Source organism: Fukomys damarensis, unplaced genomic scaffold, assembly GCF_012274545.1.
Source record: "Fukomys damarensis isolate Sample0158 unplaced genomic scaffold, DMR_v1.0_HiC HiC_scaffold_29, whole genome shotgun sequence".
NCBI lineage: Eukaryota > Metazoa > Chordata > Mammalia > Rodentia > Bathyergidae > Fukomys > Fukomys damarensis.
In genome coordinates, this window is record NW_022900941.1 from 34,879,847 (window position 1) to 34,892,497 (window position 12,651).

The following is a 12,651-nucleotide window of genomic DNA, read 5'->3' on the forward strand; positions in this document are numbered from 1 at the left end:
TATTTATTACATCGGAAATGTTTACTTTCTAAATTTCTTCAAATAAGACCAACCCCTTATTGAAATGCTGAGGCCAATTATTGTCAGGGGATTCTCTTAGTAGTTAAGTAACATATTAAATATGTGTTTTATAAAGGTCTAAATATTTTACATAGAACCCTGGGCTTATGTTGATATGTATGTTTAAGTATTTATTTATTTTAACATATACAAAGATTTTTATTCGGTTCATTAATTAAGGAGGAAACCAGTAAGCTGTTACAGTTGGTACAAAGGGAAATTCAACTTTTTTATTAGTATGTGTTTGTAGTACATAATTCAGAGAAGTATCAGGTTTAGTTGAATCAGAATTGTATCAGCTTCATTTATCCTATCAGATTTTATAAAGTTAATTATTATATATACAGCCTGAAAACTAAACTAACAGACTAAAAAATATAAAATGTGTAAGACTAGAATTGTCAAGTTACACTTTTAGGTACTGTAAATTATCTCCAATATATGTCAATATCTTTTTTCTTTCTCATTTCTTCCTATTATCTATCTTTTACTTTGTACTTTATATATACATTGAGTTTTTAATGTAAGATAGCACATTTTTAATCCATTCCTGTATTGATGAGCATTTAGGCTGTTTTCAAGATTTAGCTATTATGAATTTAATTGCTGGGCCAGAGATTTAGCTCAGTAGTGCCACAGCTGCCTCACAAGCACAAGGTCCTGAGTTCTATCCCCAGTGCCAGGAAAAAAAAAAAAAAAAAGAAATGAATTGCACTGCTATGAACATGAGTATGCATGCATCATTGTGGTATAATGTCTTTAACTGTTTGGAGAAGTTACCTAGAATGGGTATGTGTTTTGTATATATTTAATGTTATTTCTTTAAAAATTAATTTTATTGGTACATTTTATTTATACGTTATGATCGTATTCATCATTGAGAATTTGTATCTGGACATGATATATCTTAGTTCTTATTTTTTTCCCTTCATTTGCCCTTTTCCACTCCTCCACCCCATTCTATTTACAAAAGCTTTGTTTCCATTTTTTCCTTCATTTTTTATAATTTTTCTCTCTCTTCTTCCCCCTGCCATGTCCCCTTCTCCTTTGAACATTTGCTTCCTATTTCATAGTAACTACTGTATATGTTGGTACTCATTTACACTTTCAGTTTTTCACATGATAGAACAATATGGTATTTACACATGTGTCCTTAAAAGATACAATGTGCATATTCTACCAAATAATTCTGAACATTTTAGGTGCTTTGTTTAATATGTATTATTTTGATTCATTACTTTGTTTTATATTCCTGGTATGATAAAATGCATACCTATGATGCCAATATATTCAGAAAAACTATATAAATGCTGTTTTAAATTTTTAAATAATAGTTCAGTTGTCATAACAAAGAGTAATCTGGAATTGTCAAAGTAAGAATTGATTTAATACAGAGCTGTAGATTGGAAAAGGAAAGACAGTAAAGTCTGCATTATGCAAACATTTCATTTGTGGACAGTGGTATTTCTTCTTTCAGGAATTTAAGAGTCACTTAGCAATTAAATGCTTAAATGATCAAGTCTTAACACTGTGGAACCATTCAACATTTGCTGATGAAATAGTTAAATTGCTTAGCATAAAAATTACACAAATCCCATATTTACTATGGTTATTATTACCTAAATTCTGAGATTTTTACAAATAATGTATGAAATAACATTATTCAAATAAATAATTTTCTATTTATTTTCCTGTTGACACCACAATTGATGTCATAAAAAATAAAAAAAATACTATTTAGAATTGTTTGATGAATCATAGTGTATAAAGTTTATTGGGGACAACTGGTAACCACCTTTGATGTCTAATGTTGAAAAACTCCTTGTGAATCACATATTCAGACTATTATTTAATGGTTACAAAGATATTTTACTAATCATTTTACCTGAGGTTTTTAAACGTTTAATAATTTGTTATAGTTCAATATTTAGATAGTTAGGCCTTGAAAAGTGCTATAGAGACTGGAAGGTAGTTCAGTTGTATAGTGAGGGCCTGGATCTGATCCCCAGAGGGAAGGAAAAAGATATTGGAACATTAAACTAGCCACAATGAAATAATGTAGTATCAATTATGTAAAGATGTTAAAACTCTATCCCTAGTTTTATAAAAGCTTACTATGTTTTCATAGAAAAACCTGAATTGATATTCAAAAATTGTCTGAATCCCACAATGAATTATTTCAAATATCCAGACACATTTTACAACAATATATCTTTTTTTTCTTTCTTTCTTTTTTATTGAGGTTATTGGTACAATCTAGGTATACAAATACAGTTACATTCATCATTGGGATTCTGTATCTTTACATAATAGGTCTTGAATCTCATTTTTCCCCTTGTCCCTGCCCTCCCTTCACCCCCTCCTTCCCTCCCCATTTACAAACACTTTATTTCCATTTTTTCAGTTTCTCATATTTTTTTCCTCTCCCTTATTACCTCTCCCCCACCCTTTCCACTTTCCTTACACCTTTAGCCCTTTACTTCCTATTTCACATTATTAATTGTCTCATTAGGATCCTGTGTACTATTATAGTTTTTCACAACAAAGAAACTATTCGGTATTTCAGTTAAAGAAATCTCTGTATGAACATTAAAAATAGGGAATCCTAAAATAAAACTAAAAAGGAAAGTAAAAGAGAAAAGGCAATGATGTAACATCAAAATAATCCTTAATTCTGGAGATGAAAATGGTCCCTGAACATATTTAAATTGCTTCTCTCTCTTATAGTCTTATCTTATTCTTTTTTCGTTATTTAGAGAATACTTTATTAGTTTCTGTAATCAAACCCACGTAGATATGACCTTACATATTTAATACAGTGCATTATGCCTGTACAAATGGGAAAAAAATAAATAAATAAAATTAACATTTCTAGACCAATATGGTTGTCCATTTCTGTACAATGCCACGTCAACACAGTAAATTGGGATGACTTTTTCCAAAGTTGGCAGCACCGTTAAAGTTTCCCAAAATTCAGTTTATATATGTGTGTGTGTGTGTGTGTGTGTGTGTGTGTGTGTATATATATATAAAGACTAATAATAGTATGTTATGCATCGATAGCAGCAACAGCTTTTCCAGGTTCTGCAGTCATCTGAACAAAATTATAGACATTCAGCACATTCCATTAAAAAAAATAATAATAATATCCAGACAACAGCCAAGTTCCGTTGCTGCTGTGGTACCTGGCACCATTTTTTCTATTAGCCTCTTAATCATCATCTGGAAAGAGAACATTCTAGAGTAATATCATTAAATGTAGCTCTGATAAAGTACGGTTCCTACTATGTCTCATAAAGCAGGTACTAGATATTTTACATTCATAGAGGTATGATACAGTACTGTCCTACATCAATAATACTAGTTTCAGTTTTGGTTTGAAATTTACTTTGTCTGCAAATAAGATTGCTACCCCTGTTTTTTTCTGGGCTCCTGTACAACAACATATCTTTAAACTGTTTTGACTAAATGCAGAAAATAGTTCAAACAGCTTAATGTTACATTTTCCTTCATAACAATCTAAAATTATCTGAAAATGCATTCAGATTAGTAAGCCTAACTAAATATTTAATGTTTTCGCAGGATATAGACTAGGTAAAAAAGTACTTTATTTTTCTGTTTCTCTCTTTCTTTTTTTGAGACAGGGTCTCACTATGCAGTTGAGACTGACCTGGAACTCACTTTGTAGCTAGCACAGGCTGTTCTCGAACTCACAGTGATCCTCCTGCCTCAGCTTCCTGAGTGCTGGGATTACAGGCTTGTGCCACCACACCTGGCAAAAAAGTACTTTCTTTGCAGACAGTCATGGTTAAATATAAGAAAAACCTGGAGTAAAGTCTGGAATGTTCCCCTAGGGGTATTTAATATATTAAGTTTTTCATTATTATACATAATAGGGCTGGGGATTTAGCTCAGTGGTTCTGCTGCCTGCCTCATAAGCACAAGGTCCCACGTTTGATCCCCGGGACCAAAAGCAAACAAACATTTTTATACATAATAGATTTATAGGTAATCCTAAATTATTTTGGGTTTAACATAGGTATCACAAAATAATATTTATATGTTTTAAGTATAAGTAAGATTGGAGGCCTCTGCTAACCTATTTTTTGAAGAACCATGGGATGCTTGTAATGTGAATATGCTTATGAATAAAATCTAAACATCTATAACAAACCTCCTCTCTCCATTTATCATCTCTCACAAATTTACAAAAAAAAAAAAAAGGAAAAGGAAATGCCATAATATTTTATCTTGTCAAGAATGTTGAAAAAAGTGAGTATTAACTTGGCTAGTAGAGATTCAGTATGGGGAATTTGTTAGCACATTTCTTATCAATTGTGTGTTTAAGTTTTTATAAGTTTATATTGTTTAAGTTTTTAAAAAATAGAGCTTAAAAGCTCTGTTTCTTAAAAAGTAAATAAATGCATATCATCTGTTTTGATCTTTTTACCAAAGATTTTTTTTTTGTCAATATTTGGAGAGAAAGAAATAGAGAAGGATAAGAGAAAAAAAATTATAATTATTAGCCTTAAGAAATCTATTAAGTGATAATGAACATATTGTTGTGATAATCTTAGTAGTCAGTGTCAAACTATGCTACCAAACCTTGTTTAGTCTTGTAAACACACAACTGGTGTAATAGGCCCTGAAATATAGAAATTTAGAGATGTTATAAAAGATACTTGTATATATACAAATATTAGAACTAATTATGATATTTTGTGACATATTTGATTGAAAAAATAATGAAAATATGGTGCTTTGAGTTCTTAACAAAATATATATGTGAAATATTTTCTACTATCTATAAATATTACTATCTTGTGGAATTCTCTTATGCTCTTTGTTCCTCTTTTGGATTATGGGAAGCTTTTTAAACTACCAACTTCTCCTTCTGCTCCTTGCAATTCTTTTTGAGTAAGAAGTTAACGGTAATTATTGGATAAATATTTCTTCAAAAAGTTATAGGCAATTAAAACAATTCTAAAGTTCTTTATATTTACTTGTATTCAAACATTTCATGGGACTTCAAGTACTGCTATTGAGTTATTTCAGAGTTATAATGTAGCTGGCATTTAAATATATTTCATCAGGAAAACATTGAGAAAATAGGAAATTTATTTTAGCTATTTATATCCTAGACCAAATAACTGCTTTATACAGCTGTACACTTGCAAGCTAATAAAAAGATTCTATCAATCTTATGTTATTAGTGGAAGAAGAGCTATAGCATACAAATTTTGAGCTAGTTTCTCTCAAAGGTCAGAGTTTATTTACTATATGAAATAAAAACAAACTCTGGTATATTAATTTCTATGCTCAATCTCATGAGTACCTGCTCATTTATATGAATTTCCTTTCCCATAAATTAAAATATGATAAGTATAGCATTGATTGCACAAAGAATTAGAAAATGAGAATATTGGATATTTTATCTCTGTTCCACATCTTTTCTTTCTAATTTGAGAATTACTATCATTTTCATATGCTTGTAAAAAATTTTCCTGTGAAAATAATGATATTTTTAAAAATATTGTGGTTTGTGTGTTCATATGTAGAATTCATTTCACTACCCATTTTACAAATAGCGTATAAGGCTGTCTGTGAGTATTTGTATTTGAAGAATATAAAAATTGCATCTTTTATTTTCTTTGGGGTCATACTGATCCACTACACATTTTCTTTCAAGTATGAAATAGAATAAAATGTCTAGGCTCTTTCTTATGGACACATTTAAGTATCGCTGTAGGCAGAAATCATACTGAATAACACCATTTACACTAGAACTACTTCTCCAAAGTTTTATTGAGTTAATTTTCTGAAACTACTTCTGTGATCACTTTTTAAAATTGTAATATAATATACACAGTGTAGAATATTGTAACTATCTTTAAATGCACAGTTCAGTAGTGTTAAGTATAAACGGAATCACTTTGAGCTAAAGTCAATTGAGAAATAACAAGCAAAGGAAAAGATTTCTGCTATCCATCCACTATCTAAAGGCAGCATGTACATTTCCTATTTGAGGCATTCCTTTTTCTTATAGTAGGAGGAAAGAACCACTTCTCTCAGCAGAGTTGGTAACAGTGCCAAGATAAGTCAGTGTAAAATAAATCTCACTAAATAACCTCCTTCTTCCATTAGTTTTCCCATATTTTATCACAGTTTACCACCTTTGTGGGCCTCTAGCTTGATTCCTTTGTATTGGCACCTCGCAATTTATCACTGTGTGCTAAATCACTGTTTCCAAAAAACTTTGTACTCTGTGTAAGAATGTGCTGCCTATGGTGGAAGGTTAAGTGAGATCAAAGAAAGAAGTAGACAGATTTGGTACTGTGCAAAATATAATTTTGGGGGAAATTTAGATAAAGAAACATCTCTCAGGATTAGTAAGACAAGAGAGTTCCCACTCTCTAAAGTATAAAGGAGTTTATACCCTAGGGTAGACAAAGTTGGGTTGTGACCAATCAAAATATTCCTAGTCTTTCTGAAAAACAATAACATATCCAACATCATTTAAGAATCAATATGGGAATATTGGTTGGTACAAAATGTCAGCTGTCTTAATGACTTTGCCTGCCCAGTAGGGTTTGGCCATATGCCATGGTCATGTGACAAACAAAATGGTGGTTACAACAAAGATGGCCATAATTATTTCAAGCTGGATCCCTTCAAATGGTACATAAGCTTACTGAATTTAACTGTTTCTTTGGGTATTCACTTCTTTTCTACAAAGGGTTTCATACATGTAAAAACCAAATTTTTGAAAATTACAAAATTGTATGATTGTTTTTCTATTAATCTGTGCTTTATAAGATTAATTTATCGGCTACAGTACAAAACCAAAATGATAATAAAAGTTTTCCTTCCTTTGTACATAGTGCACAGTGTGCAATTTAGGTTCACAATTATTTTCATTGTGCAACATTGAACCTGTTTTCATCAAACAGCAACCCTGCATTTTCCAGGTCCTTGGCAACCTATTTCACTTCCTGTCTCTGTGAATTTGTCTAGTGAAACCACTGTCTATAACTGGAGTCATATAGTTTGTCTTTTTTGTGACATTAGCATTACATCCTCAAGTTTCAATATTGTATGAAGTGTTAGAATTTCTTAATTTTTGAAACTCCAAATAATAATCTGACAAATACTGTATGTGTATAACACATTTTGTTTCTCCATTCTTCAATAGATGGACCAGTGGATTATTTTCATCTTTGGTTTTTGTGAAAAATGTTGCTATGAATTTGAATGTATGTGTGTCCCTTTGAGACCCTTTTGTTAATTCTTTGGGTTATGTAACTAAAAGAATTGCTTAATTATGATTCTCTTTTTAATATTCAAGAAAACACCATATTGTTTGCATAATGGTTATACTATTTTAAAGGTTCCAATTTTTTATATCCTCACAAACATATTTCGCTCTCCATATTTTTGACAGTAGCCATCCTAGTGAATGTGAGCTAATGTCCTACTGTAATTCTTTTATTTGCACCTTTGATAGTTGATGATATTAGATATTTTGAATTTACCTTTATCCATATATATATATTTTTTTTTTTTTGAGGACAGCTGATACAATTTTTTTTTTGCCTATTTTAAAACTAAGTTATTTTTTGTCCTTAAGTTATAAGTGTTTTTATTTGATTTGGATATTGATACCATCAGATTTATAATTTGAAAATATATTCTTCTAGTCTGTAATTTGCCATTTTACTCTGTTGATTGTGTCTTTAGATGCACATTTTTTTTTTAGTTTGTGTATTGAATTATTTTTACTTTTTTGCCTATGTCTTTGGCATCGTGTCTAAGAGGTTATTGAAAAACCTGTCATAATGAGCCTTTGTTTATGGTTTTGTTTTGTTTTGGTGATTCCAGGGATCAAACTCAAGACCTTATGCTTGTGAGGCAGCATGGTGCCACTTAGCTAAATCCCCTTTGATCTAATTTGTGTTATGACCGGTTTTCTATATTATATAATGTGTAAGACTTAAAAGTTTCACTTTTACTCCATGGAGCGTGAACAGCCAAAAGGCCACCATGATGCTGAGCCCTAAAGCTTGGCGAGGCTCCAGGAGCTTGTCCAACAGCAAGACTCACTCAGGAAGGAACACACCAGGCTGGTTGGCAAATAGATCTTTATTAGTCTGGCCAGAGGGCACTCCCGGAGCCAAGTAGCTCAGAGAGGCAACTAGCTCAGAGTCAGAGCTAGTAAGAGCCCTTCATAAAGGGCTATGGGGGAAGTTTACACTCGAAACTTACAGGAGGGGGACAAAAGCAAGTGGTTAGTTGATCCAAGCTGGTGGTCATCAATCATGTACTTGACCATTATGTACTAATTGTCAGCAGATTGATTACCCATTGTTTTATAGATTGCGGTGTTCAGAACATTCAGTTATGGGCAAAAAAGGAGTGGAGTGATTTACTTTGGGTCTCTATGTTTGCTACAGTTTCTATCTAGTTTCCCAGCTGCTCCCAAGCAGTTACCTAGTAATTCACAGTTAATCATTACTTATCCTATAAGGGGTGGGGGAACAACAGTCTCTGGGTCATTTGCTGGTCAACATGGAGTCGCTTTAGTTCAGTAAGGTCTTACATATGTAAGAACAAAAATTCATTGTTTTGCATATAGATATCCAGTTTTAACAACACTACTGAAAAATACTTCTCTTTCCTATTATGTACTTTTAGAATCCTTTTTGAAAATTATTCAGCTGTATACAAAAATCTTTATTCCTAGAATATCTGTTCTATTCTATTGATGTATGTGTGTGCCTTCATGCTAATACCACACTGTTTTGATTGGTGTTCCTTTGAAATACATTTTGAAATTAGGAAATATGAGATACCCAGCTTTGTTTTGTGAGGATTTTTTTTTTTTTTTTTTTACTGGGGATTGAACTAGGGTCCTTGGGCTTGAGAAGCAGGAGCCAGAACCACTGAGTTAAATCCCCAGCCCCTGTGATGATTTTTAATTATAGATGTTTTTTTCCCATGGTTGAAAATTTAACTTTCAAAAAAAAGAAAGGAAGAAAATTTAACTTTCATTCACACTCTCAGTTTTTAATTTAAAAATCTTTTATTTTACATTTTTAGCATTTATCAAAAACTAATTATAAGGCCATGAAAATCAAGATGCAATTCTTCATTGCAGAGTGCAATACTGAAAATCTAGTACTTGACAATATGGATTTAAAATTTCTTTTTTCTGGAGGTGAGATAAAGGGAAACTTTATTAAAATGGATGTGTATGGAACCAGGATACAAGAGGAGAGATACCTTTCAGGGAAGAAAAAGAAATTTAGAGGAGTAAGCCACTTTTGGTGTAAGTAGAATCATCCACATTTCCAAAATAGCTTTCATTTGTTTGTCTTCTTGAAAATTCTAATTGAAAAAGAGAATTCAATTTTTTGTTCTCAATTTTCCATAGTAATCATATCTTTGTTTATACTTTTCCATTTTGTACTAAAAGAGGTTTATTTATGTCTGCCAACTGTGATGTATGCTAAAGGTTCTATATTATAGTTCTAATATTTTGGTTTGTTCTCCGTATTTTCATTCTGTGTGATTAGTACAGAAATATTAGTCTATTTACTAACAGTTCATATTGTCAAAACAACAGTTTTTCTAATAAATGAGGAAATTTTAAAACAGAAAAAATAAAAGTAATTTTTCAGATGCAAAGGGTTTGGGTAATTGAGGATTGGGGGTAAGGTGATGAGTTTAGGCAGAAAGATTTTGCATCTTTAGAGGAAATACCCAACTAGAGCAGAGAATCAGAACTAGCCCTTCAGCTCGGAGTTTTATAGTGCTGAGGAATCTCAGAAGCACTGCCTCTTCATTAACTTACACATGCCATGATAGACACTTGGGTGGTTTTGGGACCGAAAGGGTATTTAGGAAGAGATAGTCTCAGAATATTATATAAAAGATACAGCTAAGAAAAGCCTGAATGTAATAAGATTCTCTTTTGGTCCATTGCCTTCACAAAAATATGATTAAATAAGAAAACTATCAGGATATTGGCCTTAGAAACATGAAGCAATAAGTAGTAATGCAGTAAAATGAAAGAAAGAAAAACACTAATTCCAAGATAGCTGCAGGAGCAGGTAGGCATATGATTGAATTTTCAGTTTTATTGATGTATTTTATATTTAAAACATGTAAGGAGGAGGGAAAAGAACTATAAATACTCACAATCTCAAGCCAATTGTAAAGTAATTTCAGAATTAATGACTGGATAAAAGGAACCAAAATATGACTCTTAATATTTCAAAATTGAGTGACTAGGAGATTTAGGGTAATGAAAATTGGGTATGAGTATGGATATATATTCACATGTGTTTATAAGTATTTACACATCTGCTTTTAATATGAGTAGTGGAATTAATTCAATATGTATAAATATATGATAAATCAAAATACTATAAAAAATTATTGTTATCTTTACTGGCAAACTTTTTGCCAGCATATGAAAATTATAGTGATTCCCGAATTTAAAAACAGATATGTAACAGAGCTCATAAATCTAATTAATATTCTCATTTTATATTTCTCATTTGCAAAATCAGTGATATGTTTTTCTGTATAGTATTAGCATGATTGTGCAATTACAGCTTTAAACAACTTTCAGTTTCTGATATTTATAAACTGCAATCTTTCAAAGTTTGTATTTGTGGTTGAAATATATAATTTTTTTATTTATACAAACATTTAATTTTTCACTACAGATAGTTTCATAACAAACATTTGGAGATTGAGGCAGATAGTTATGCTTTATTATTAGAAAAATTCTGTGTGAAAAGAACATTTGACTTTTGTAAGAAATTCTTCCTCACTATTTTTTCCACAGACAGATGTTTTCTGTGCATGTGCCAGTGTAATAAGGAAGGGCTAAATTATCCTAATATCAGTTTATAATATCGATTAACTTAGGAAGAATTGGATTTCATAATTAGGTATTTAACCCTACAGAATGAGATGTACTTTCATTCATGTAGGAAATCTTGGCTTATCTATAAATTCTTGTTATGCATCATAATTAATATTCTCATAAGCTTTCAATGTCTCTGTGAGGAAGCCAGTATACTTTCTGAATGGCAATTGCTATGTAAATGAGAAACTTTTTATGTGGGCTTTGGATTTTAATATTTAATATTATAATATTACTATGTACTTTTGTTGTAAGATATACTTATCAAAATAAATTTCATTTTGTTCATTCCCTATTCAACTTGAAATAAATGGAACATATGCAATGGCAGGAATTTTAGGATGAAAAGAGACACGCTCAAACTTATTTTCTACTATATACTTTTGTATTGTATTTATACTGTTATTTCAATTTTCCCCTGAGAAAAGGCATTCTTTCTGTCCTTTTGATTTTTGTCTGTGATGGTTGAGAAGTATAGATGTATATGGAAACATTCTCACGAAAATGTCATAGAAGGCAATTTGCTCAGGTGGTGTTTTATTTTCAAATCTAAATAAAAAGATGCAGTATTATTATTTTATCATCATAAGTGGGATGCAGTTAAACTTTATATTAAGTAAAAGTATAATTTCACAAATATTTACCGAGTATCTTTTACCCAATATTTTGCAAGATGATCAAAAACTAATATAGAAAATACTTCTTATTTGTAATGAGCTTACATAGCATAGATGTTAGGGAAAGATTTCCACCCATGATATTATTTAAACATATAGTTTAATAAATCCTTTGATATTGGTAAAGATAGCTAGTAGTCAGTATTAAACTTCTATGTGTCAGACATATTTTAAGTACTAGTTTATGTAATTTTCTTTGTTGTTTTTTTTTTTTTTTTGGTACCAGGGATTGAACTCGGGTCCTTGCACTTGCAAGGCAGGCCACTGAACTGCTGAGCTAAATCCCTGGCACATAGCTTACGTAATTTTCAATCAAAACCCCATGAAATATATCTTATGCTTTATTGTGTTTGTTTTATAGGTTAGGAAACATACTCAGGTTAATGAATTTTCCCCAAGGTCATGCATGTGACATCGGAATCTAGGCAGTGAATTCCAAGTATACACTCTAAACCACTCCAGAACACAAAAGAATGTGAAAGAAGAAAAGACAAGATGGAAATTTATACTGTAGGACTCACAGAAAAAAAAAAATCAATCATGAATTAGCCATTGAAAATAATCGGTGGGACTTACATAAATATACAAGGGAGAATATAGAGATTCTAAATAGGAAAGAAAACATGAAAAGGTGTGAAAGTAGAATGATTATATAATTTGATGAAGACACTGACCTAATATGATAGTTTATTTTTGATACTTTTTATATTGTGATATTGACTTTTCTTACCTTAAATATTTAACCACTCCTCTCAACCAGATCTTAAATCTATTCATCAGTCATATGATGTTTTTCTTATCTATTTCCTTTTCTATTTCTTTTAAAGTATTATCTCACCCCCTCATAATTTTAGCATCCCCTGTACCTGTGACACTTCCTCTCCAGTTCTCATTTTTAATTTTGGACCTTATTTTCAATTTCATTGAGAAAAAATGTAAAAAAAAAAAAAAAAGTAAGTAGAACAGAACACTGGTCTCATT

At 31.0% G+C, this 12,651-nt stretch overlaps 1 protein-coding gene across 1 annotated transcript in view; it reads left to right on the forward strand.

The window, feature by feature from the left end:
- Galnt13 (polypeptide N-acetylgalactosaminyltransferase 13) overlaps window positions 1–12,651 on the forward strand; it is a 487,818-nt gene that overhangs the window by 198,997 nt on the left and 276,170 nt on the right. The gene's annotated exons all lie outside the window — the stretch shown is intronic.